We start from the raw sequence: 22,089 nt of genomic DNA on the forward strand, positions 1-22,089 counted from the left end.
TTTCACTTAGGAACAATACAGGAGAATGTAAAAGATGTGTCAAATGAAGGTCACAGAGGATGAATTTTATGGACATTCAGAAAAAGGGGCCTGATGTCTGGGTCATTTGGGAAGATTCTGTGACAAAGGGGAACCAGACGTGAACATTTAAAAAATAGTGTGATAGCAGCTAACGTCAAACTCAATGGGAAAAAACCGACAGCTTTCCCCCTAAGATCTGGCACAAGGCAAGGATGTCTATGCTCACCACTTCTATTCAACATAGTGCTAGAAGTCATTGCCAGAACAATGAGACAAGAAAAAGAAAGACATCCAAGTTGGAAAGGAAGAAGTAAAATTATCCCTATTTGAGAATGATATGATTTTATGCATAGAAACCCCTAAAGACTCAACCAAAAACTGTTAGAGCTAATAAGTACATTCAGTAAAGTTGCAGGATACAAAATCAATATATGCAAATCAGGTGCATTTCTATACATAAACATTTAACTATCTGACAAGGAAATCAAGAAAATAATCCCATTCACAATAGCAAGAAAAAGAAGAGAATACTTAAAAGTAAATTTAACCAAAGAGATGAAACACTTGTACACTGAAAATTATAACAATGATGAGAGAAGTTAAAGAAGATACAGATAAGTGGAAAGATATCCATGTTGACTGAAATAATTAATATTGTTAAAATGTCTAAACTACCCAAACTGATTTACAGATGCAAAGCAATCCCTACCAAAGTCCCAATGATGTCCTTTACAGAAATAGAAAAATCTACCCTAAAATTCATATGTGGCCAGGTACAGTGGCTCTCACCTCTAATTCCAGCACTTTGGGAGGGCAAGGTGGGTGGATCACTTGCGGTCAGGAGTTCAAGACCAGCCTGGCACACATGGTAAAACCCCACCTCTACTAAAAATAGAAAAGTTAGCTAGGCATGGTGGCAGGTGCCTATAATTCCAACTACTCGGGAGGGTGAGGCAGGAGAATTGCTTGACCCTGGGAGGCAGAGGTTGCTATGAGCTGAGATTGCACCACTGCACTCCAGCTGGGGGGACAGAGCAAGACTCTGTCTCAAAAAAAAAAAAAAAGAAAGAAAGAAAAGAAAAGAAAAATCATATGGAACTACAAAAGACCCAGAGTAGCCAAAGCAATCTTGAGCAAGAAGAACAAAGCTGGAGGCTTTACCCAATCTGATTTCAAAATATATTACAAAGTTATACTAACCAAAATAACATGTACTGGCATAAAAACAGACACATAGAACAATGGAAAAAACCAGAAAGCCCAGAAATAACTCACACATGTGTGGTCAACAAATCTACAAATCTTCAACAAACGTGCCAAAAATACACAATGGGGAAAAGACAGCCTCTTCAATGAGTGGTGTTGAGAAACACACTGGCTACCCCCATGTAAGAAAATGAAACTGTATCTTTATCTTACACCATACACAAAGATCAACTCAAAGAGACTGAAACATAGCCCTGAAGCTCTAAAACTCCCAGAAGAAAACATAGGGGGAAAGAGTTTCATGACATTGGTCTTGGCAATGATGGTTTGGATATGAAACCAAAAGCACAAAGGAACAAGTGAGGCTACATCAAACTAAAAAGTTTCTGCACAGCAAAAGAAACAATCAACAACAACAAAAAGCAACCTACAGAATGGGAGAAAATATTTGCAAGTCATACATCCGATAAGGGGTTAATATCCACAATATATGAGCAACTTGCACAACTCAACAGAAAAAACAAAACTTGATTAAAAAGTAGACAGAGGAATTGACTAGACATTTTTCCCAAGGAGACATACAAATGACTAACAGGTATATGAAAAGATGTTCAACATCACTAATCATCAGGGAAGTGATAATCAAAATCACTGTGAGACGTCACTTCACACCTGTTAGGATGGTTATTATCAGAATGACAAGAGATAACAAATGTTGGTGAGGATGTCAAGCAAAGAAAAACCCTGTCCAAGATCGATGGGAATGTAAATTGGTACAGGCATCATGGAAAACAATACGGAAGTTTCTCAAAAAAGGAAAAATAGAACCACCATGTGATCAGCAATCCCATTGTGAGGTCTATATCCAAAGGAAATGAAATCAGTATCTTAAACAGATATCTGTTCATTGCAGCAATATTCACAATAGCCAAGATACAGAAATAACCTAAATGTCCAGTGGCAGATGAATGGATAAAATGTTGTATATACATTTGCAATGAAATATTATTCAGCCTTTAAAAAGAAGGAAATTCTGTTATTTGTGACAACATAAACCTGAAATCCAAAAATGTCAAACTCATCAAAACAGAGAGTAGAATAGTGGTTACTGGAGGCTGAGGGGGAGGGATATGGGAAGATGTTGGTCAAAGGGTATGAGCGAGGTCATTATGTAAGGTAAATAAGGTCTGGAGAACTACATGCAGCAATGTGACTACAGTTAACAGTATTGTATACTTGAAATTTGCTAAGAAGGAAGCTCTTAAATGTTTTCAACGCATCAAAAAATGATAACGATGTGAGGTGATTAATGTATTGATTTGCTTGATTGTGGTGAAGAGTTTCCAATGTATACATATATTGAATCATTGAGTTAACCTCAAATATACACAATTTTAAATTGTCAACTATACCCCAATAATGTTGGGGAAAAAGAGAATAGTGTGACATGCAGAATAATGGCCCCCAAATGTCCACATCTGATTCCTAGACCTCTGAAAATCTTACGTTACTTGGCAAGGAAGAATTAGGTTGTAGATGGGTTTAAGGTTGCTGATCAGCTGACTTTGCAATAGGGAGATAATCCTGAATTATCTGGGGGCCCAATGACATCACCAGGGTCCTCACAAGTGGAAGAAGAGGCAGGCGGGAGGGTCGGAGAAGACGAGGCAACAAACTCACAGAGGCAGGCTGACATGATGGGAGAAGGATTCTGCAGGCCATTGCTGACTTGGAGGATGGACGAAGGGGATGACCAAAGATAAACAAAGCTGGACACTGATTAAAGTGATCGGGACAGACTTAAATCAGTAAAAACAATTGCTGACTTAACAGGGAGAGGAGTCTGTGGTGAACTGCACTCAACTTTGTACAGAAGTGAACTAGCGTGTTGAAGGGAGAATGCGGGAATGGGAGGGGAGAAGTTGGAAAAAGCCAAAAAGCAGATTCTTCCCCAGAGCCCCTATAAAGGAACATGGCCCTGCTGGCACTCGGAGTTTAGCTCAACAAGACTCATTTGGACTTCTGACCTCCAGAATCCTAAGAGAAAAAAACATATGTTGTTTTAAGCCACGGAGTTTGCGACAATGTGTTGCAGTGGCAATAGGAAACTAATACAAATAGCCAGAACTTAGATAAGCAGAAAATCCAGACCTTGGGTGTGAAGAGAGGACCATGGGGAGGAGATAAATCTCACTACAACAAAGTGTGATTTGGGAAGAAAGAATCGCCAACACACATGGAGCTTTCCTTGTTCTGGCTGGGTTTAAGCACTCAGGCATGCATTTTCAAGAATGTTCTGAGGTTGGTACTATTATTATCCTCATTTGCCAGGGGAGCAGACTGAGGCACAGAGAGGTTAAGAAGTTGTCTAAAATCACCATGGTGGTGGTACCTGGTGAGGTAGTAAGAGACAATAGAGAGGGTGTGACTGCAGTGCTAAGGTGGTGGACCCCTGAGAGCTGCTGTGGCCCCTTCCCCAGCCTAAAATAGTATGAGAAGGGTGGTGGGCCCTGCTTCTCAGGCAATGGCTCACTCAGCCTGGCAGGCTGCCTCTTGGAGCCTGGGGTCTGTCTCTGTGAGAAGCAGAGGGCAGCCCTGGGGAGCACATCCCCCATGTCCTTGCCATGTTGATAGTAAACCAAACTGAGTAGCTGCCGTTCTTCCCAAACCCTGAACCTGGGCTGGCCTTCTGTCTGGCTGAGCTCACTACCAGCTGGGAGGTAAGGCCCTGGCTTTCAGACCCCAACCTTAACCACGACCTTTCACTGCCTCTCTGCAGCCAGGTGGGGGGAGTAGAGAAGGCCACTGTGATGAAGGGCCTCCAGTGCCAGGACCAATGGCAGATGTTAGGAACAGTGGACTGACCTGCCTTCTCATGCTTGCTGAAGACTAATCTGGCAGCAAGAGGTAGGAAGAATCAGTGGAGGGGTTTACATGAATGGTCACAGCAACATTATTCATAATAGCCACAAGGCAGGAGAAACTCAAATGTTCATCAATGGGTGATGGGTCTATCCACACAATGGGGTATTATCAGCCATCAAAAGGAGTGAGGCACTGACACATGCTACATCCTAGATGAACCTTGATGACATTAGGCCATGTAACAGAAGCCAGTCACTAAAGACTGCATGCTGTATGATTTCATTCATATGAAATATCCAGAACACGCAAATCCATAGAAATGAAGAGTGCATTCATGGTTGCCAGGGCCTGGGGGAGAGGATAGGGAAGTGACTAAAAGGTTTCTTTTTGAGGTGATATGAAAATTGACTGTGAAGATGGTTGCATATATCTGTAAATATAGTAAAATCCATTGAATTATATACTTTAACGGGGTGAATTGTATGGTATGTAAATGATATCTCAAGGAAGCTTTCAAAAAGGTTAGTTGGGGAGAAGTTCCAAGCCAGCAGAGTGCTTTGTGCCACCCCAAGATGTGACATCCAGGGATGCAAAGACTGGAGCTGTCAGCCAAGGCTAAGAGCTAGGCTGCAAGCTGGCACCAGGTTGTCCCAGAAACAGTGGACAGACACGCAAGGTGGGGTCCCTCAAAGAGCCTCAGAGTCAAGGTGGGCACAGATTCAAACCACGCAGGCCTCTGACCCTAGGTTTTCTCGTTCAAAAAGTGAGAGGTCAGAGGTCAGCATTCTTCAACCTCAGTACAAGCTCTCAGGGACTCTGCTCTGGATCTCAGGATGAAGGTGAGGAGTGGAGATCAGTGGGAGGGTAGGACAGGGGTGAGGAGAGAGGACTGAAGTCACACACTCTTGGGCTATGGGAAGAGATGGGAAGAGGCAGGTGTCCATTGGCTGGGACCACCAGATAAGCCTTATTCTGAGGCCTCTCACTAGTGGAAAGAGGCTCAAGACAGAAACGGGTGGTGTGGGAAGAGCATCTTAAGCTGGAAAGGAGCAGTTCCTTGCCACACCTGTAGACGCTTGACAGGTAGGAGGCTTCTGCCACTGTGAGGTCAGGAGGAAGGTGTGGGGGACAATCAAAACAAGGGGTGCATTTCATTCATTGCATTCCTGCACACATGCAGTAAGAAAATATTTTTTAAGGATTAGGCAAAGTTCAGGGCACCTTGAAGAGACAGGTGAACAAAGAGAACAAAGTGCACACCCTCAAAGAGCTTCTGTTTTAGAGCTGCGCTGTCCAAGATGGCAGCCACTAGCACGTGTAGCTACCAAGCCCTTGAAATGTGGCCAGTCTGAATGAGAGGTAAACAAAGTGCAAAACACACATCCAATTTCAAAATTTAGACGAAAAAATGTAAAGTATCTCATTAATGATTTTTCATATCGATTACATGTTGAAATAATAGTATTCTGGATATCATGGTGATATGGTTTGGCTCTCTGTCCTCACCTAAATCTCATCTAGAGTTGTAATCCCCACATGTTGAGGGAGGGAACTGATGGGAGGTGATTGGATCATGGGGGCAGTTTCCCCCATGCTGTTCTCGTGTTAATGAGGGAGTTTTCATGAAATCTGATGGTTTAAAAGCAGCATTTTCCCCTGTGCTTTATTGCCTGCCACCAAGTAAGATGTACCTTGCTTCCCCTTCACCTTCCACCATGATTGTAAGTTTCCTGAGGCCTCCCCAGCCATGCAGAACTGTGAATCAATTAAATCTTTTTTCTTCATAAGTTACCCAGTCCAGGTAGTATCTTTGTAGCAGTGTGAAAATGGACTGATACACATGATTAAGAGAAATAAATTCTTAAAATTAATTTCACCTGTTTCTTTTGGCCCTTTTAAATGTGGCTACTATAAAATGTAAAATTACTGATGTGGCTTAAATTATATTTCTGTTGAATAGCATTGTTCTAGTAGGAGAAACAGACAATAAATATATAATCAAATAAACAGACATAACAATATCAGTAATGTTTGATAAAATGGTCTTTCTGGGGAGATGGTGTCTGTGGAGAGGCTTTGGAGGAGCAGCAGGCAGTGTGGCTGGGGATGGTGAGCATGGTAGGTGGCTGTAGGGGCTGTAGGCAGAACTGGTCTTTGAGCAGCCTTGAAGACTGTTGTGCTCATGAATTTACAGGCCTTGGCAATGGTGACTGACTGGACACAGGAAAAAAGTGAAAGGGCAGGGACAGAGGTCAACGTGAAGTTCTGAGCCAGTGTGACTGGTGAGCTGCTGGTTTGCCTAGATTGGGATGGAGATAGGACCTGTGATGAATTCTGAATTCTTGTCTCATCCTAATAAGTCTGAGTTGGCTCCAGGAAATTCAAAGGGAGATGTACAGTTTCCACTGGAGACAGAGCTAAGCAGCAAGGCTGGGGATGGAAACACATAGTTGAAAGTCATCTTAGAGGAGACACTTGAGCCCACATACACGGATGCATTACTGAGGGTAATAAGAAGGGGGAATGAAATGACAATGGGTCAGATGTGGTTTGAGTCCTGGCTCTGCCACTTTTCACCTTCCTGTACTTCCTCATCTGTGTAATGAATTAAAAACAGTCATGAATCATTTTGATATTGTTTTTAATCCCTCTTCTTAAATGTGGGCTGGCCCTATGACTACCCCAACTACCAGAGCACAGAGGAAGTTATGCTGCCCTGGTTCCATGCCTAGACCTAAAAGGAGTGGCAGCATCTGCCTCACTCTTCTGGAGCCCTGAGCTACTAAGAAGTTCTACCCTGAGCCTGCCATGTTGTAAGGAAGCCCATAGGTGAAGAGGCTGGGTGGAGAAAGAAAGTTACTTAAACAGCCAAGACATTCCAGAAGAGGCTTCAGACACCATGGGAGAGAGAGAAGCTATTCTTCCTCCATCCTGTCCATATTCCTGGCCCACAAAACGGTGAGGTATAAGAATAATCAATTGTTGCCTTAAGGTACTAAGTTTTGTAGTAGTTTGTTATTCAGCAATAGATTAATGGAATAGCATGCAAAATGAGATAATAATTTATATCTTATTTGATTGCTAGAAGAAGGATGTAAAATGCTAAGTACAGTTTCTGGCACTGGATAGGTACTAAATCAATATTCTTTTTCTTTCTCTTTGAAAGGCTTATGCTAGAAAGTCAAAATCTGTGAGGTTCAACCTTGTGAAATGACATCAAATAAGTTGAAGTCCTATTTCACATCTATTTTTTTAAACACATGGAAATAACAACTGACCATAGGCTATCTTCTCTATGCTAGATTGCCTATTCTCCCCTCAGTTCCATTGGTCTCAAGGCATGTTCTCTTGGTCACTCTTTCCAGAATCTGATCTAATTTAAAATTCCCTGTTTGAGTGAGTTTCCCTAGAAGGGCCGCCATAGGTGTGGTCAGTGCAGCGCTGGTCAGGAGAAGTGTGTCTGCTCCCTTTGTTGGGACACACCACCCCACTGACCATGTTGGCAGATCAGACCAATACTGTAGGCATCTAGGATTCTGCTTCTGTTATTCAATGTGTTTACTATCACTTCCAGTTTCATGATATCACAGACTCGATCAATTATACTGTTACTCTTCTTATCCAAATCATTTATCAAAATGTCGGACAAGTCTGCAGTGAGGGTAAAGCCAATAGAGATCTCACTATCTGTTGACATTTGTTCATTAATAGGCCCCGTTGGGTATGTTTGTTCAACCAGCTATGTGTGAATCACCCAGCACTTCTGTCATCCAGCCCACATTTTTTCCCATCTGTTTATGGGAATATTCAGTTTCACTCTTTAGCATATACGATCTGCTTCTGTTCCATTGCAATGGCTGGTAGTGTTTGTCTAACTGTGATAGGTGCCACTGCAGGCAGGAGCCACATCCTGTTTTTCTCAGATAACCTCTATGTTGAACATGGAGGAAGTGCTCAGTGGGCTCTTGAATGAGCTCTTTCAGCCGTATCATTCCATCCAGATGTCTGCTTTCTTACTTGTGCCTGTTCTGACCCTGCATCTTAGCATACATCGAAGGAAACTTACATCTAAAGAAGGAAATTCTACAACATGTGACAACACGAATGACAATTGAGGACATAGTGCATTTCTGTTTATAATTATTTTATACGTAGGATATGTGAAAAAATACTCCATTTGATTTAAATTCCTGTTTTAAGAGAATCAACTACATTTAACCTAGGATGAATCCTTATCAGTTGGATTATGGAAAGTTACACAAATCAGGAAGAGCAGCTGAGAAAGGTTTGCCTTAGGCTCCTCCAGGAGAGAGCTGCACTATAAAGATGTAAGCTAAGATGAAGCTCCAAAAAGTGAAGCTGCTTACTAAAGATGATCTGGAGCTCACCGAAGACAAGTAGACGCTGGCTGTGCGGGAATGCAAGGAACGGTCACTTGCGAGGGTGTGGAGAACTGGAACCCTTCTGCACTGTCAGTGGGCATGTAAAATGGTGTAGCTGCTGTGGAAAATAGTATCCTCAAACAAAAAATACATAGAATTAACTTATGATTTCAGCAATCCCACTTCTGCGTATATACCTCCCAAAATTGAGATCAGGATCTCAAAAAGGTGTCTGCATCCCATATTCATTGACATACCAGTCACAATAGCCAAGACATGGAAACAACCTAAGTGTTCATTGATAGATGAATGGATAAAGAAAATGTGGTTTATATGTACAATGGAACAGTATCCAGTTTTTAAAAAGAAGGACATTCTAAAATATGTGACAACATGAATGGCTTTTGAGGACATGATGTCAGTGAAATCAACCAGTCACAGAAGGACAAATGCTGCATGATTCCACTGACATGAGGTACCTAAAACAGTCACACTAACAGAAGCTGAGAATACAGTTCCTAGGAGCTGGGGGGAGAAGGAAATAGGGAATTAGAAATAAAGTTTTAATTATATAAGATGAATTAGTTATAGAGATGTGTTGTTGCATAAGTATAATAAAGTTTTAGTTATGTGAGATGAATTAGTTATAGAGATATGCTGTTCCATAGTCAATAATAATGTATTATTTGCACTTAAAAATATCTTAAGTGGGTAGATCTCAGGTTAAATGTTCTTACCACACAAAAAACCAAAGGGACACAAGGAAGCTTTTGGAGGTGATGGATATGTTTATTGCCTTGAATATATGGTGATGATTTATAGGGAATATACATGTGTTCAAACTCATCAAATTGTACACATCAAACATGTATAGTTTATTATATAACAATTATATCTCAATAAAACTTCTATTGTTTATTTTGAGACGGAATCTCATTCTGTCACCCAGGCTGGAGTGCAGTGTCGTGATCTCGGCTCACTGCAACCTCCACTTCCCAGGTTCAAGCAATCTTCCCACCTAAGTCTCCCGAGTAGCTAGGATTATAGGCACACACCACCTGGATTATGTAAACTTAAGAAGGGAAAAATTCAAATTAATTTTTTTGAATTTTTAGCAGAGATGGAGTATCACCATGATGGCCAGGCTGGTCTCGAACTCCTGACCTCAAGTGATCCTCCTGCCTCGGTCTCTCAAAGTACTGGGATTACAGGCATGAGCCACCACTGCACGTTTGCCAAAAAACTGTTTTTTAAAAAAGAGAGAAACAATCAGCCCAGATAAACTTGGTGAGTTCATAGGAACTTAGTGCGTAGAAAATTTTTGTTAACATGCTGTTTAGCCACTGAGAGCAGAGACAGTCAAAACAGATTTACCAAGGCCAAATTAAGAAGAAATCATTTTAGTGGTCTTTATTTTTAAATTTTCTTCTATTTTTATTTTGATTATATATGACCAATAAGATAATTTTAAGACTTTTGTCCAATCAAATCATATTTATGGAGACGGTTATTAAATCATAGTCAAGACCCTGGAACAGATTATCTACATTCAAATCAGCCACTTCAGTCATTAGCTGGGGTGATTATTTAAGATCTTGCTGCCTCAGTTTCATCATCTGGAAACTCTTCAAAGAGTTTGTTGGAATGATTAAATCAGATAAGAGATGTAAAAGACATAGAACAGTGCCTGGCATATAGGCATTGCTATTTAAAGTGACAAGTATTATTATTTATTTGGATACTCAGGTAATATTTTCTCAGGACTCTATTCAAATCCTAGCATTGTTAATTCTCAAATTGAAATTGCTGCTATGCAACTTTACGAAATGCACTTAGAGAGCATAAATTGGTAAAGAGATTATTAGGAAGAAAAGACGTTTGGAATTCTTTTAGGACATGCCCCAAAACTTCAAAGAGCAAAGTCAGTCACTGTCACTGAAAGGCACAAAAAGAGTAACACTTTCTGATTTGTGGATCTGCATTATTTATGCCAGTAATTCTCAAAGTTTAAAACATCACCTGGGGTGCAGCTTATAAACACAGACAGTTTCTGTTGAATCTCCTTTGCCTGTCGACTTCAGAAATTAAGATTCAGTAGTTTTAGAAGTTCAGAAGCCAGAATTCTTAATGAGCACTGCAGATAATTTTTAGTCTTCCTTCTTCCTTGCTCTCTCATGCCTCCCTTCGTCTCCACTTTTCATTCATTCATTCATTCATTCATTCACCCATCCATCTGCAGTGCCTATCACTTGAATTCCCTTCCTAAGTTTATATAATCCAGAAATTGAAAAAGATTAGATATTTGTTCATACTGAAACCTGGCAGCAAAAACATAGAAGTGTGACTGAAACATAGATGTGTGACTTAAGCCCATCACAGACCTGAATCTAGAGTAAGAGTGAGAGGACACAGGGGCAGCTCAGGGTTCACAGCTATGGTGGCAACTGACCGATTCCTGGGATGTGGCCTTCTCAAGTTTCCATCAGTCTGGTTTTCGACCCCAGCTCTCCAGACTTAGCTTACCCCCAGAGGCGTGAGTTACTTCACAGCCATCTGAGAAACTTTTTTTTTCCCTTAGGTTGACCAGTGTTGGTTCCTGTTGTTTGCAACCAAGAATCCTGAGAAGTTCATATGTAGCCCACACATAAGCTGAAGTATTGCCTTATGACATATTCTGAATATTCCAATTATTTTGTAAATAATTCCTCAATTTGACCATTAACTAAAACTGGTGATATCACTGTGGTAATACTATCTAGATTCCATCTGAGGTCTTTCTAGACCTTACAGTATTATTAAATATGAGACATAGCTTTCTTCCTATATAATATCCTCAAACTAATTCTTAATCTTTGTATTTAAAACTTAAAGTTTATGCCACCCCAGTTGTATTTTTGGTCATTCTAGAATAAATATTATTCAGCAATGCACCATTAGTGGAATGAATAGATACATACCATGCTGGGTTTAAAAGCATTTCCTGAAAGAGACTCTACAGAGTTGAAAAATATGTCACAGATGAAAGTATAAATAAGAAATCAAACACTTATATACCCACCTCCCAACCTAATAAATAGTGCACCATCAATACCTTTGAAGATACCTGAAGCTCTTTCCCAGCGAAGTTCCTCTATATCCCCACAAAAATTCACCACTGTCCTAAATTTTGTTTTAATCAATTTATGCTTTTTATTGTAGTTTTATCACATGCATAGGTATGTCCAAATAACAAATTGTCTAGTTTTGCTTTTTTTGCACATCATATATAATCTTTATTTCTTTGCTTCTTTCATTCCATGTTTTATATCTGAGATTAATACATTCTAGAGCATGTAGCTGTGGTTCATTCATTTTCTTAATTGTGTAGTATTTCATGGAATGAATTTGCTCTCTCTATATTTTCAAACCACTTTATTGAGATATTGTTGAAATGTTAAAAAGTTGTACATATTTAATGTATATAACTGGATTTTGAGGGTAAGTATGCATCCGTGAAACCATCACTACCATCAAGGTCATAGACACATCCATCACCTCCCAGTTTTCTCTCACCCCCTTTATCATCATCATCATTATTAGTATTATTTATGCTGTAATATATTTATCCTTTTTATTTTTGGTAGACATTTGATACTGACAGACGTTGTTTTCAAGTTTTGCTATTACAATGCTGATATAAGGATTTCTGTATGTATATTTTTGTGTACATGAAAAAGTACTTTTCTGTGATATATTCCTGAGAATAGAATTCCTAAATGATAGGAAATGCATATGTTTAACCTTATTAGATAATGCTATTTTTATAACGTGATTAAAACTACTTATTCTTCCACCAGGAGTCACTGAGAGAATTTAAATGTTTGCCTAAAAGTCCTTTAGTATTTTGTTATATTTATTGCTAGGTATTTTATGGTTTGGTTGCTTTTATAAGTAGTAATTTTTAATTTTTTAACAATTAATAACTGGTGTATAGATATGCAGTTGACTTTTTTTTTTTTTTTTTTTTGAGACGGAGTCTCGCTCTGTCGCCCAGGCTGGAGTGCAGTGGCCGGATCTCAGCTCACTGCAAGCTCGGTCTCCCGGGTTCACGCCATTCTCCTGCCTCAGCCTCCCGAGTAGCTGGGACTACAGGTGCCCGCTGCCTTGCCCGGCTAGTTTTTTGTGTTTTTTAGTAGAGACGTGGTTTCACCGGGTTAGCCAGGATGGTCTCGATCTCCTGACCTCGTGATCCGCCCATCTCGGCCTCCCAAAGTACTGGGATTACAGGCTTGAGCCACCATGCCCGGCTGCAGTTGACTTTTTTATATCAAATTTATATCTAGAAACCTTAGAATCTCAGATGTATTTGGATTTTTTCTGGGAAAGACAATCATATTATCTGGAAATAATGCCAGTTTTGTTTTTAAATTATACTTTTTTTTTCTTTTTCTTGTCTTATTGCACAATGTAGGAACCTTCAGTAGAATGTTCACTATAAATGGCACTGGCAAACATTTTTGCTTTATTTGATTTTAAAGGAGTTGCTTTTAATATTTGACTAATATGACATATGCTATATTTAAATCTTTAAAAACAGTCTAAGAAAAAATTTCTATTTCTAGTTTGCTAAGAATATTTTTTAAAAACACAAAGAGTTGTTGCTAATTAATTTCTAACTTACACCTGCTTTGAAGAGTTCAAAAGGTTTTCTGTATTCTTGCCCTTCTCTTTTTTCCTTGAAGCCTGGAATATTGTTTTCATAATTGGCTGTTAAAACATTCACACTCATACACACAGGCATTTATTCACTCACCCATCAAGACTTTATTGAGTGCCTACCAACTGAGGTATTCAGAGGATACAAAAGTCTACTGAGTAAAATAATTAGTACATCAACAATTAATAGGGATTTCCCATCTGCCCTTTGTGGTTCCTTCAGGGTTTGGTAGTACTCTTCAGAGGCAAGCAGCCAGAGTCGAAAGAACAAGCTTAAGAAGTGATACTATAGCATGGCCCTGAGATCATGGTAGGTGCTCTGTAGAAAGGTCTCTATCAAACACCAAGGAAGAGTGAAACCAGGGAGCCAAGCAGGACTTATTCTTAGAATCATCAGCATTTAGGGTTAGAAGATATCTCAGGGCCACTTGGCTGAAACTCTCATATGGTGCTCTTTTTGACAGGTGTCTAGTCATTGGTTGTGTACTTCCAGTCAAGGATGGGAAGCTCCACAAGACACTCTGACCATTGTTTGTCATTGTAATTGTTAGTACACCTTTTCTTAAATTGAAGTGAACTTTCCTTTCTGGTGGTCTTTTCCCAATGATCTCACTATGCCCCATGCATCCACCAAAAACCTCCGCCTGCCTCTCTATATGTTGGCTCTCCACATAAGATAAGACAGGTATCATGGCTCCTGAGACTTCTCCAATCCCGAGTAAACACTTCCCAGTTCCTTCAACAGCTTCTCAGAAGAATTCTTTCCCAACTACTCACCATTCCTCTCCTGGGCACACTGCATTCATCAACATCTCTCTGCAAACTTAGCATCAAAGTCACATGAGATCACCATGATTTGTGACCATGAAGCTGACACCTTCTTGTCCTCACTACTACCCATTCCACCTAGCTTTTCCATATTCATCTCTGAGTGAATCCTTATTTTCTCCTTTCAAAACCGGGGCACCTTGGAGAGATATGTAGGTGTCATTACAAGTAAAGGTGATCCAGAAGGAAATACATCCATTTTTTCCAGAAAGATAATGAGATATGTGAATGGGTAACTGCTCCAGTGCTCAGAAGAGCAGTTCTTTATGGTGCTAAGACATTAAGAACTTTCTCTCCACAGTCCAGGAAAGAAGGCATTGTATGGTACAGTGAATAATATATAAAAGAACCCTTTACATTAAAGAAAATAACGCACTTGTATTTGTTGTGATATTCACCATTGCTTTCAAAATGCAAATGTCAAATATGCATAACGACAGAATGTGGAGCTGGAGTAGCTATGGGGTCTTGGTTGAATCACCCAGTTTCTCCAAACTTCAGTTTCTTTTTCAATTCACCCAGTGTCCTCTTCAACTGTGAAATAGCATGACAGTAATAATCACTTGCAAGTCTACCTCCCAGGAAGAATGTGTTGGACCTTCATAAACTGTGACCGGCCATACAAATGCAAGACATCATTGTCACAGTGAGTGTGGTTTTGTCAGAGAGTGAGATAATATTGTCAAAATAGCAAAATCCAACTCAAATGTGCACTGCTTTTGCATTCTTAAATTGCTCCAAAGTAATTACCCATAATTTTTAGATACAGAATGGTCTAGAGGACATTAAAATTCTCAGAACAACCTGTTGAATGTTGCTTACTTCTCATTGTTTATCAAGCATGTCACCTTATGGACGGCCTGGAGTGTATATCTAATTTTCTACATAGAAACAAACTTTGTTTTCACCAGTTACTCCACAGAGGGGTCATTCCCCAACTCAGGACCTTTCTTCTTGTGGATAAGATCATTGAGAAGTGGCTGTCCAGCCAAGAAAACTGACACTCCAGACAACTGAAGCCCCAGAGATGCCCAGACTCTTCCTGAGGTCCCAGTTCCTACTTTTATCTCTGGTCCCTGATGCCTGTGGAGCTTTCTGCCCAACCCATTTTAGCTTTTGAGTGCACAAGAAGAATAAGAAGTACAAATATAGCTAGAGAAGACAATTAATTACTAATATGAGCCAATCCAAAGGGGCTTTAAAAGGAGCATTCTAACCTTTTGAGAGTCATAAAGAACATAGATAATTTCCCCATGTTTTATGCAAGTATAACTTTTTGGTGGTAAACAGTAAGATGAGATACAGATATATGTATATTTCCTATCCAAAACTGTATGCAATTAGCATTTGGAAGACTGTAATTATAGCCTGGTTGGGTTTTTTTGTAGGTGCTAAAATTGATTTCTTGGCTGAATTATTTTGCAATAGACTTAAACTACTAATTGTACACCTAAATGAAATTGAGTGTGAACAAATCGAATAACTTTTATTTTACCTTGGATAACAATTTATCGATGCAAATAAAACTCCTTAATTAAATCTGGCATAGCCAGGACTGTGGAGGCCCCACATAAAGGCATTCTGTCACCCAGCTTTAGTGATTATTTTAATTTTAGAATAATGCTCTGCTATTCTTAGGGAGAATTGTGTATCTATTAAGGCCAGCAGAGGTAGTGGGTATCAGTCAGTTCAGTATCTCTTTGAATCGCAGATGGATGTAGGAGAGAACTTTTTTGAAAGTAGTGCTGCTCATTTACAAATTATAATTAAATACATCCAAAATTGATACATACATTGCTATTCCTAAAAACAGCCTCTTAATTCAGAAACTGTCAAAGTCCCTCAAAAAGGGAGAAAATGGGTGAAAAATAGAGACACACTTTTATCCTGATCAACACATCTTAGGTACTTGATCAAAGAGAAATAGTTTATGTAAATGTATTAGTTTCTTAGGGTTGCCATAATGAAAGTACTTCAAATTGGGTGGCTTAAAACAACAGAAATTTAATTTCTCATGGTTCTGGAGGCTGGAAGTCCAAAATCAAGGTGTTGGCATGGCCATGCTCCCTCTGAAACCTGTAGAGGATTCCATGCCTCTCCTAGCTTCCGGTGGTTTGTGGGCAATCTTTGGCATTTCTTGGCTTGCAGCTGCATAACCTCAGTCTCTTGACTCTGTTGTCACATGGCATTTTCCCTGTGTGTGTCTCTGTTTTCATGGGGTTGTCTTTCATTCTTTTCTTTTCTTGTTTTTGTTTGTTTGCTTTTTGTTTTTTGTTTTTTTGAGACAGAGTCTTGCTCTGTCACCCTGGCTAGAGTGCAGTGGTGTGATCTCAGCTCACTGCAACCTCTGCCTCTGAGGTTCAGGCAGTTCTCCTGCCTCAGACTCCCGAGTAGCTGGGGTTACAGGTGCCTGCCACCGTGCCTAACTAATTTTTTTGTGTGTGTTTTTAGTAGAGACTGGGTTTCATCATCTTGGCCAGGCTGGTCTCAAACTCCTGACCTCGTGATTCACCCGCCTCGGCCTCCCAGAGTGTTGGGATTACAGGCATGAGACACCGTGCCTGGTCTGTGGCTGTCTTTCTGTAAGGACATCAGTCATGTTAGATCAGGGCCCACCCTACTCCAGTATGACCTCATCTTAATTTAAGTATACATTTGCAACAATCCTGTTTCCTAATGAAGTCAGTTCTGAGGTACTGAGAGTTTAGGTTTCAACATCTCTTTTTTGCAGGGGGAGGGGTGACTGATTTAGCCCCTACCAATAAGAGAAAAAATATTGTAGCACAGTCTGTATGTCTATTTGATATACACAGTCTGTATATCAAATTGAGTGAAAAACTGCAAATAAGAAATGCTTTATATATTCTCAGCTTCCTTTAATTCTCATTAATCATTAATAACCTTAGGGTATATAAAAGTATAACATAAAATGATGGTGGCTTCTTACTGTTCCCAGTGAGATTAGGACAAGAGGAATGAGGACTGAGCTACAATGAGAAAGCATTAAGGCAACATTCATCTGTGTCAAAGTAGTGCAGCATTGCAACGTCTTCACAGGGAATTCTGCTCTGGTCTCCTCTGGGATATCCTAGCAAAGTGGAGGGGTCCCATCTGTTAGAGATGACTGAGTGGAGATTCTCTAGAAGAAAGGCAAGAGTTTAGCTCAGGTTTCCAAACTGAGTTTCATGGAACATTGATGTTTCACAAGGCGTATAAGTGGTTCCTGAAAGTGTGGGCAAGAGTAGACATGATTAATATATGCAACTTCTCTCCTTCTATAGATGAAAAAGGACTTATTTCTACAGTTACCACATATGTTTAGGTTTATCAGACTATAGGTGCCCTGCACATCTGTGGGTAGTGGTGCTCTCAGAGGCACTGCAGCAGAAAAGAGAAGGCAAACTCATATTCAGAATAGAGGTAAATTCTGGTAAAGATGAACTCTGCCCCCTCTAGGTGGAAGTGGTCTGATCTAATACATTTATTTATTTGGTAATAAATAAATAAATAAATAATAAATGTACCAGCTGTCTTGGTGAAAAGGAGTCCATGCTGGATGATGGATGAGGCCTTGAATAATGGCCTTCCCTGCCACTGTGGCCACTCTCCATTCAAGGATCTGTTGTACAAGCATTGGGGTGGCTGGGACAGAGGATGACTGACATCTACCAGCCGGTTCCTCCCATCTACCTGGTTAGTGAGTGTCCCGTCTGTGCCAGATCTTTTCTAGTGGCATTGATGTGAGACACAAAGATCTGCACATTTTGTGGCCACTTCCAACAGTTCATCTACATGCTTCTTCCCAGACCACTTTGTCTCTGGTCATCTAAACTTGCCCCTTCTAAACCCCAGATCAACACCAGCCAAGTTATTTGCCACTACACAGGAGTCCATGTATATCCTTATCTCATACCACTTCTCCTGGAATACAAAGTGGACAAACAAGCATACTGCCCACAGCTCTACCCTCTGGGAGGGTTTCCCTTCATCACTGTCCTTTAGGGTCACCACTGAGTTGAGTGGTAGTGTTGACAGCTGTCCACTCTCAGGCAGCATTGATTATCTGAACCAATCTATCCATGAACCAGGAATGAGCTGTGTTGTTCCTCCTTCATCAGTGAATCCTAGAGTTCCCTCACTCCTGCCCCCATATTTATACATGTGAGCTGAGAGATGTGTCAGGACAGCAGAGGTAGCTAACATAGAGCCCTGAGCCACCCTCTGGACTTGCTCAGACCTGGTCCTGAATATACCATTTCCATCATACCTTACCAACTTGTTGGATCTGACAATGTCCAGCTCATAATAGGAAACGCCTATCATATAATCACTTCATGTCCCACTTTCAGGTGCTTGATCTCTCTTGACCCCTTATCACATCAGAAGCTGTTTTTTTGAGCAGTGAGTAATTAAACAATAAATAGTCTCTTGAATGGAGTAGACATGCCTTTCTCCAGAACCCTACCCATTCTGTACCGCAAATCTATTAGGGTTTGTCCAAGATTTCCTATAGCATTCTTTTCTACCATGGATACCCCAAGCACTGTTGGATCTGTTGAGTTATATGGCCTCAACAGCAGAGTACATTGTCCTGAAGCCTAGAATTTCTGCAGTTTTCTTATGCTTTGGGTCCCACTCAAAACTGGTAGACCTTTAATGACCCAAGAAATGAGTCAAAGAAATAATCTCAAGTGCAATATTGGCTGCCTCCAAAAACCCAAAGTGGCCCACCAAACAATATACCTTTTCATAGGGGTAATTGTTTACCTAGGGTGCTGCACACTATGGGACTCCTAAAATCTTCAACGATATGGCAGGATTTTGATACTGTAAATGATTTATGTTTCACCTTTATGTGTTTTACTATGACATCCAGAATACCGGCCACTTCCTGTTCACCAAGTCCAACTAGCGTAGTGTCAACAATATAGTATACCAGCATGATATGTCAAGGTGACAGAGAGAAAGAGAATACATATAGCCTTGGGGAAAGACAGTGAATGTGTACTCATATCCTTTCTTAGTAAAGCAGAACTGACCTTGACCATCTTTCCTGAGGAGATTTGAAGATGACTTGTTTGCCAGATGGATAGCCACAACCCAGGTACCAAAGGCTGTGCTGATCTGTCCCAGTAAAGATACCACATCCAATTCGGCAGCTACATACAACTGGGCCTATGACTTAGATAACATTTCGGTAGTCTGCTGTTATTTATGAAAATCCATCTATTTTTTGCAGAGACCATGTAGATGGATTGAATGGGGATACGATGGGGATGGCCATCCCTGCATTTGCTAAGTTCTTGAGAGTGGCATCAATCTCAGTCATTTCACTGGAATAGGGTATTTCTTTGATTTGCTATCTTAGGTCGGAATGAGCACTTTCTGGGTTTCCATTTGTTTCTTCCTTCCTGGTTTTTATTTCACAGGTCAGGAAAACAAATCATGAGGGCTCTACCAGCTGCTAAGTCTATCCTTTCCAATTAAGCATACTTGAACTGAGGAAGCAACAACAGAGTGAATCCTAAGACCCTCATCATCACTGTTGAGCCTGCCTTGACAAGAACTCCATTTATCACCTGCCTCCATAATTTCCCATCCTAATTAGCTGTCATCATGGAATTTCAGGTTCTGCTGATGTCATTGTAAGGTTAGACCCTGTATACCCTGAAAAATCTGTATATTTCCATTTTCTTAGTGTAAAGTTACACAGGTCCCTTTGGGAGAAGGTTTGTGGCATTGCAGAGCTTTTTTTTTTCCAAGGGGGCTCAGCCTCCCCTGCAATCACTAGGCCAGGGGCCTGAGAACTGACTCAAATCTGGGAGCTAGGTGAGGGATTATCATTTTTCTTTTTGGCAGCAGACATCCGATTTCAGCTTACCTTCTCTTAATATTTTTTTTCTGGTTACACAAGTCAAGAAATATTCACAATGGGTACTCATCTATCTTTCCTCTAGAAATACCCTGTGTGTACAGGACCCTGGCTGGCACCTTGGCCTTGCTGCCATATGGTAGTCATATTCACTTTGTGGTAGTCATATTCACTTTGATGGCTGAATGCTGCTCCTTGGCCTCTGCTACTCAAAAATATCTTCATCCAAAATATCTTCATCTTCAGTAATGTTAGAGAGGTCAGTTCTGTGGCAGCATTTCCTACTTTGAACCATAGACCATGGAAGACAATCACTAGTGAGAGTCCCAACATTGCTGGTGGCCCCTTACCAGTGAGTTTCTTATTTTTGTATAAAGGCATGTCCTCTTGGCCTCACATGGAACAAGATCAGGGCCTCTGGTCTGGCATAATAAATCCTCCCTGGACGGTCTGACGCCTTCCTCAATACCACGCCATGGCAAATATGGCATCTTTCCCTCATTGCCTGTAGGCTGTCATCTTTTCCAAGTTTCAAGAAACTTCTGACCAGCATTATTAGGATAGGCACAGTTGTCTTTTGAGGCCAGTGAGTTGTAGGAGAGTGTCAGGAGACTTTCCCTGGTCACTCTTATGTATAATACCCACCCCTCCTGACCCCACACTCTCAAGATCCGGCCTCATATGTGTTTCTCTGACTTCTGCTGGTAAGTATTAGGCCCTTTGACTCTTGGCGAGTCAACCAGTCACCAAATACTTGGTGAACAACTTTCATAACTGCCTTTGCAATGGGACGTCTTTTCCTTCTCTGGGGTTTTGCAGAGAATGGACCTTAACTGGTGGGCTGGAGGCAATGAGGGGATGTGAGGATGCATCTTGTGAAGGACAAAAGTCATCTTGTAAGTAGTCCCCTCAGGTGAGGACTTCCTGTGGTACCCAGGTAATGGGAGGCTGCTTTCTTCTAGCAAGGGAGAGGGGGCTGCTTCTGTTGCCCCAGAGATCAGGGAAATCCTAGGGTTCAGTGTTCTCAGACTCACCTCAGTGGGAGTGGCAATGACACTTAACTCTAACGGAAGCATTTGGTGTCTATGGTATCTATAGCTCATGTAAGTTTCCTCCACAGTGTCCTCTGCCATGCTGGACAGAAGTGTATGGTAAGATGGTATCAGTCGGTGGGAAGAGTCAGTTTCCTTTGGCAGCAGCAGAAGCTCAGCATAATCATTCATTTAAAGCCAAGAGGGATGCGGGGATTTGATGGTTAAGGTTAGGGGATAATGGACTGGGCACGGTGGCTCAAGCCTGTAATCCCAGCACTTTGGGAGGCTGAGGAGGGCAGATCATGAGGTCAGGAGATTAAGACCATCCTGGCTAACACGGTGAAACCCTGTCTCTACGAAAAATACAAAAAATTAGCCAGGTGTGGTGGCACGCACCTGTAGTCCCAGCTACTCAGGAGGCTGAGGCAGGAGAATCGCTTGAACCTGGGAGGTGGAGGTTGCAATGAGCTGAGATTGTGCCACTGCACTCCAGCCTGGGCGATAGAGCAAGACTCTGTATCCAAAAAAAAAAAAAAAAAGTGGTTAAGGGATAATGGTTTAGGTGGGTACAGGTCATGGGGAGAAAGGTAGTCAGTGTAGCCAGAGCTGTGAAGAACAGTGAAGAAAAGGTGAATGGAAGGTTGCATGACTATGGAAAAGGCTATGTGAACATGAGCCTCCTCAGCTGTATACTGAAATGCTCAGATGTGCAGCGGCAAATATGACCATGTTATTGAAGATTAAAGAGAAACAGAAGATATCTGCCTCTGATTATTATGGTCTAACTCATATCAGAGAAACAGATAAGCCCTCCTGCTGAAAATAACTAGAATAGCTGAATACAATACAGAAAAACCCTTGGAGAAGGCATAGATAGATACCAAGGCAGTCAGACTTGTGGGACCAACATCTCAGAGAGGAGGGGAAATGTTGATGTGAGCCAGACTTTCTTCAGTACGTTTCCTCTTGAGGCCTTCGATGATTCCTAAGATGGAGCCAGGTGAGGCCGTCACAAAGCAGAGAGCCTCAACTAAGGCACAGAGAAACCGAGCAAAGTTCTGCAGAATTTCACAGGACTGTGGAGAAGAAAATTGGGTTTTAAGGCTACCAAGGCAAATAAAATGTAAGGAGTCAAGATTCTGGAACAGAAGAAAACACAGTTTTTGTTCACTAGTGTATCCTGCTA

The sequence above is a fragment of the Chlorocebus sabaeus genome, chromosome 17 (genome assembly GCF_047675955.1).
Source record: "Chlorocebus sabaeus isolate Y175 chromosome 17, mChlSab1.0.hap1, whole genome shotgun sequence".
Taxonomy (NCBI): domain Eukaryota; kingdom Metazoa; phylum Chordata; class Mammalia; order Primates; family Cercopithecidae; genus Chlorocebus; species Chlorocebus sabaeus.